Below are 7069 nucleotides of genomic sequence, written 5' to 3'. Positions count from 1 at the left end.
ACCTGAGTAAACTTAATTATTGGTTCTAATAACAACTGTAAACAGCGGAAATAATTACCACAAAAATAATAGGAAAAATTAGCAACAAAGAAGAGAGGAAGTAGTAAGAAACCCAGGAGGGACTGAGACTGCAGCAGCCATTATGTAATTAATGGAGGGCAAGAAACACAATTAAGGAAACGAGAATAATTGCATGTGCAGACACAATAGAAGCCACTGTATACTATCTGAGACTTGGCTTGACCTGACGAGAGAACTACGTATTTTCTGAACACTTCCCGCAGACAGAAAGACGTACCATCTGAACAATTCCCACAGACGAAGACGTATCTACTGAACACCTCACACAAACAGTACCACCATCTGAACACTTCCCACAGACAAAAAGATGTATCTTCTGAACACTTCACGCAGACAGAAAGACATCTTGTGCACACCTCCCACAGGCAGACAAACCTTTCGAACACTTCCCACAGACAAAGAATATACGACAAGGAAATAAGGCATAGTGGCAAGGAACAGCTCAACATAAAATGTCCCCACCCAGGTGCTGACGGATGTGTATCCCCACCCAGGTGCTGACGGATGTGTATCCCCACCCAGGTGCTGACGGATGTGTATCCCCACCCAGGTGCTGACGGATGTGTATCCCCACCCAAGTGCTGACGGATGTGTATCCCCACCCAAGTGCTGACGGATGTGTATCCCCACCCAGGTGCTGACGGATGTGTATCCCCACCCAGGTGCTGACGGATGTGTATCCCCACCCAGGTGCTGACGGATGTGTATCCCCACCCAGGTGCTGACGGATGTGTATCCCCACCCAAGTGCTGACGGATGTGTATCCCCACCCAAGTGCTGACGGATGTGTATCCCCACCCAGGTGCTGACGGATGTGTATCCCCACCCAGGTGCTGACGGATGTGTATCCCCACCCAAGTGCTGACGGATGTGTATCCCCACCCAAGTGCTGACGGATGTGTATCCCCACCCAGGTGCTGACGGATGTGTATCCCCACCCAGGTGCTGACGGATGTGTATCCCCACCCAGGTGCTGACGGATGTGTATCCCCACCCAGGTGCTGACGGATGTGTATCCCCACCCAAGTGCTGACGGATGTGTATCCCCACCCAAGTGCTGACGGATGTGTATCCCCACCCAGGTGCTGACGGATGTGTATCCCCACCCAGGTGCTGACGGATGTGTATCCCCACCCAGGTGCTGACGGATGTGTATCCCCACCCAGGTGCTGACGGATGTGTATCCCCACCCAGGTGCTGACGGATGTGTATCCCCACCCAAGTGCTGACGGATGTGTATCCCCACCCAAGTGCTGACGGATGTGTATCCCCACCCAGGTGCTGACGGATGTGTATCCCCACCCAGGTGCTGACGGATGTGTATCCCCACCCAGGTGCTGACGGATGTGTATCCCCACCCAGGTGCTGACGGATGTGTATCCCCACCCAGGTGCTGACGGATGTGTATCCCCACCCAAGTGCTGACGGATGTGTATCCCCACCCAAGTGCTGACGGATGTGTATCCCCACCCAGGTGCTGACGGATGTGTATCCCCACCCAGGTGCTGACGGATGTGTATCCCCACCCAGGTGCTGACGGATGTGTATCCCCACCCAAGTGCTGACGGATGTGTATCCCCACCCAAGTGCTGACGGATGTGTATCCCCACCCAGGTGCTGACGGATGTGTATCCCCACCCAGGTGCTGACGGATGTGTATCCCCACCCAGGTGCTGACGGATGTGTATCCCCACCCAAGTGCTGACGGATGTGTATCCCCACCCAGGTGCTGACGGATGTGTATCCCCACCCAGGTGCTGACGGATGTGTATCCCCACCCAGGTGCTGACGGATGTGTATCCCCACCCAGGTGCTGACGGATGTGTATCCCCACCCAAGTGCTGACGGATGTGTATCCCCACCCAAGTGCTGACGGATGTGTATCCCCACCCAGGTGCTGACGGATGTGTATCCCCACCCAGGTGCTGACGGATGTGTATCCCCACCCAGGTGCTGACGGATGTGTATCCCCACCCAGGTGCTGACGGATGTGTATCCCCACCCAGGTGCTGACGGATGTGTATCCCCACCCAGGTGCTGACGGATGTGTATCCCCACCCAGGTGCTGACGGATGTGTATCCCCACCCAGGTGCTGACGGATGTGTATCCTTACCTCTGTGTTGACGGATGTGTATCCTTACCTCTGTGTTGACGGATGTGTATCCTTACCTCTGTGTTGACGGATGTGTATCCCCACTTGTTACACTCCAAGTATTGTAACCACTATTTCCTTCTTTTTAGAGCATAACTTTGGTCAGAGAGGTTAGGGTAATAATAGTGATCCTCCGGAATGCCTAATTTTAATTAAGTATATTCATAATACAACAAAAGCCAGAAATAATATACGAATTATCGTATATAAGTTAAGAACGCATGTTCTATATTATCCAAAATATATATAAGGCTTTCATAACAGATGATTAGGAGGAGATCCTAGATATAACATATATGTATATAGAGATTACTTTAATGTATGAAGTCTTGTTTCCCAATTGGAAGCAGTCAGAATAAAACAGAATATGTCCAGGCCGGATTATAAACCTTGGCCAGTTACCAGAGACGAGCAGGAGTGTTCTCGTTGGCTGCTTCCAATTGGGAAACAAGACTTCATACATTAAAGTAATCTCTATATACATATATGTTATATCTAGGATCTCCTCCTAATCATCTGTTATGAAAGCCTTATATATATTTTGGATAATATAGAACATGCGTTCTTAACTTATATACGATAATTCGTATATTATTTCTGGCTTTTGTTGTATTATGAATATACTTAATTAAAATTAGGCATTCCGGAGGATCACTATTATTACCCTAACCTCTCTGACCAAAGTTATGCTCTAAAAAGAAGGAAATAGTGGTTACAATACTTGGAGTGTAACACCACCCAGGTGCTGACGGATGTATATCCTTACCTCGGTGTTGACGGACGTGCATCCCCACCCAGGTGCTGACGCTGACAGTATTGTATCCTCATCAAACTACTACTAGTCCTTCCCGGGAACCTTCATCCTTACATTCTTGCTTCTCTGTATATTATTTATCCAGTGTGATAAAATACGAGAGGAGAAACACAGCAACATCTTGTTCCCAGTGTGCAACATAAGATTGGAGGAACACTGAGCAGACTTACTGGCCCAGACATGACAAGTCCTTATCAAAACCACCCACTCACATCCAAATATTTACCTCAGATGAGTTTCGAGAGTCTTACTACTCTCGGAGCCCGGCCATGGGCTAGGTAATGCAAAATTAAGCAAGAATTTGCTTCAGTACCTCAGGTACTGGTTTAGAAAGGCGTAGAATTAGGGGGGATATGATTGAGGTGTATAAATGGAAAACAGGAATAAATGAAGGAGATGTAAATAGCGTACTAAAAATATCTAGCCAAGACAGGACTCGCAGCAGTGGTTTCAAGTTGGAAAAATTCAGATTCATGAAGGATATAGGAAAGCTCTGGTTTGGTAATGGAGTTGTGGATGAGTGGAACAAACTCCTCAGTACAGTTATAGAGGCTAAAACGTTGTGTAGTTTTAAAAATAGGTTCGATAAATGCATGAGTGGGTGCGGGTGGGTGTGAGCTGGACCTGACTAGCTTGTGCTACGGGATCAGATGCCGTGCTCCTTCCTTAAGTGAATGTGACCTGACCTAACTAGGTTAGGGCATTGGCTTAAGCCGGTAGGAGACTTGGATCTGCCTCGCATGGGCCAGTAGGTCTGCTGCAGTGTTCCTTCTTTCTTATGTTATTATGTAAACAAACCCTAAGACATAAGTATTAGAAAACGTGTAATATGTAATACATATAAATATGTAATACGTGTAGGTATCTATTACCAAGGTTTATACCTCAGGTACTAACCAAACCCAGCTCCTCCCACTCGTGTGTGTCCACTCTAGTTTTAAAGTTACCATCACACAGAAAAAGGGTAAGAACATACTGGTAATGTATCTAATTTTACTGAACAACAGGAGTCCTTGAGAGTTAGTCACCGGTGCCTAAGGATTCTTCAATGTGTACTTGCATAACATCCTTGTCGCAAGTGAGTGTGATCCTGCATAGTTTATTTTATTCGTGTCCTCTATGAAGGACTCTTGAAAGATGGCAGAGTAAGTCTTGATGTAAGTGCTAAGACGGATAAAAGGCACAAAAAACTGGTGAAAATATCAAACCAATACAGATTTCTTAACAAAAGACATAACTGAAAATATGGCGCATATATATATATATATATATATATATATATATATATATATATATATATATATATATATATATATATATATATATATATATATATATATATATATAGTGTGTGTGTGTGTTTTGGGGAGCTATGACAATCTCCACACGTGTATTCGAATCCTGCTGAACCTCTATGCAAATTGCAGGTATCCTAAAGAAGCTTTGAAAGTGGCGGAGTTGACGCCACTACAGTGACGTCACCGCATGAGTGACGTCACAAGGGATATATGACGTCACCACATGGTGGGCGACCTCGACGCAAGACGTAAAAACCTTGTGAATGTTTGTGGCCGGGGAGTCACATCCGGCGACGCCCCTCCCTTTTCCCTTCCCGCCCCCCTTTCATCCACCCCTCCCAAAATCACCCCCTTCCCACTACATCCTCTTCATCTAGGATTAGAATCCTTCCCTCCACTATTTACTTAACACAAGTGAACTGGATATTTTTAAGATGATGTGGCTGGCTGTCGCCAGGCTAGTGCATGTAAATAATAATAATAATAATTTTATTAATAAAATATAATTACATTTGAAATATCGATCTATAGTTCCTTGACTTGTATTCCTTGGAACGCAGGCGAGAAAGATATATAATATACACTTCGAAAATCCTGGAGGGATTAGTACCAAATTTGCACACGAAAATTACTCCCTACAAAAGCAAAAGACTCGGCAGGAGATGCACATTTTCCAATGAAAAGCAGGGGCGCCACGAGTACATTAAGAGACAACACAAGAATTGTCAGAGGCCCAATACTGTTCAACTGCCTCCCAGCATACATAAGGGGGATTACCAATAGACCCCTGGCTGTCTTCAAGAAGGCGCTCGACAGACACCTAAAGTCAATACCTGACCAGCCGGGCTGTGGTTCGTACGTCGGTTTACGTGGGGCCAGCAGCAACAGCCTGGTTGATCAGACCCTGGTCCATCACGAGGCCTGCTCACTGACCAGGCAGCGAGGGCGTTGACCCCTTCGAAACCTTCAACAGGTATACTCCAATTATATGTATTCTTAGATACATAACGTAGTCTCAATTTTTCTCCCACCTTCTACTTTTCTCTCCTATATACAATTTTTTATTGCCCCTCTCTGTGTTGATGGAGATGTCTTCATGGAAATTCTGCTTCTGTTGTGTGTGGGAGAGGTCATCCTGAGACATGATAATTGTCAAGTGCAGCTGTACTGGAAGGTATCCTGTGATGCTGTCGTAGATGATGAACCTTTAATAGTGTACTGGACGATATCCTCATTGTTGTCACTACTGAAGTCTGTCAGCTCAGGCTGACACTACTGAAGTCTGCCAGCCTAGGCAGACACATTTCCGCACTACATATATGAACCATCCTCGAAGGTAATAAGCAAGTCACAGGAAACGCAATGTATTATTATTATTAATATTATTATTATTATTATTATTATTAAAACATCAGAATCGAAACATAAGCAACAGTATATATAATAGCATCAACACAAACAGAAACACTAAAACACGAACAGAAGCAGCACCAACAGGAACAGCAACAGGAGCAGCAACAGCAGCAAGAAGAGCACCAACAGAAGCAACAACGTCCCATATGCAACATAAGCAACACTCACGACAGTATCATAAAAAACAACATGAGCAGCATCAACAGACACCACCAACAACAGCTGTGGAAACACATGCATAACAATAAAATTAAATAACTGAAGCCAAGAAGAGTTGCTGATAGTGGAGGGGAAAAGGATAGTGGAGGTGGAGGGGAGTAAAGAAGGGGAACGATAATGGGAGGGAGGGATAGAAAGAAATCTCTTAGCAAAATGTTCGTATCAGAAATATGTTGCAAAGAGAAGAAGGGAGAGGAGTGTTTTAGGGAGAGAGTTGGTGGAGGAGAGGGGTGAGGAAATGTACATAATGATGGAAAGAGGGGAAAAACGAGGGTGGAAAGAGAGGGGAAGGTGGTGTGGAGGGGAGAATAGCTGATAAGAACACCTGCCTACACCCTCGTCACCTTGGACGCCGTCCCTGACACACACACAGAGTACACTAATGTGTTTGTATGAACTCCCGCCCTCCCCACCACACGCAACCATTTCCTTACAACACACAACCTCAAGACAGTTTCCCCAGTCTGTCTGTCTGTCTGTCTGTCTGTCTCTCTCTCTCTCTCCCTCCCTCCCCCCTCTCTCTCTCTCTCTCTCTCTCTCTCTCTCTCTCTCTCACACACACACACTCCAGCCGACTGCTTGCTGAAACTTTAAGTTGTACCATCAGTTATTGGAGCAAGTCAATACCAGGCATCAGGCTCGCGGTTGCACTGGACATTGTTCATCTGAAATAACATGTACAATATAAATATTTCTGTTTTCACTCTACCCTCATTGGTTATCTTCCAAAACAGGACATTCCAAGGACGTTCCAAGAAAGTATATTCCAAGAAAGGACATTCCACGAAAGGACATATCAAGAAAGGACATATCAAGAAAGGACATATCAAGAAAGGACATATCAAGAAAGGACATATCAAGAAAGGACATATCAAGAAAGGACATATCAAGAAAGGGCATATCAAGAAAGAACAGTCCAAGAAAGGACTTTTCAAGAAAGGACATTCCGAAAAAGAACATTCCCAAAAAGAACATTCCAAAACAGGACGTTCCAAGAGACCAAGTACATTTCCGAGTGCATCTGGGAAATATATCTGGTCTCTCGAAATGGAATATCTATTTCTGAGGTATATGGAACTCCTTCACATATT

Source organism: Cherax quadricarinatus, chromosome 39 (assembly GCF_038502225.1).
Source record: "Cherax quadricarinatus isolate ZL_2023a chromosome 39, ASM3850222v1, whole genome shotgun sequence".
NCBI lineage: Eukaryota > Metazoa > Arthropoda > Malacostraca > Decapoda > Parastacidae > Cherax > Cherax quadricarinatus.
The sequence above is the reverse complement of the archived record's forward strand: the minus strand, read 5'-3'. Positions refer to the sequence as shown.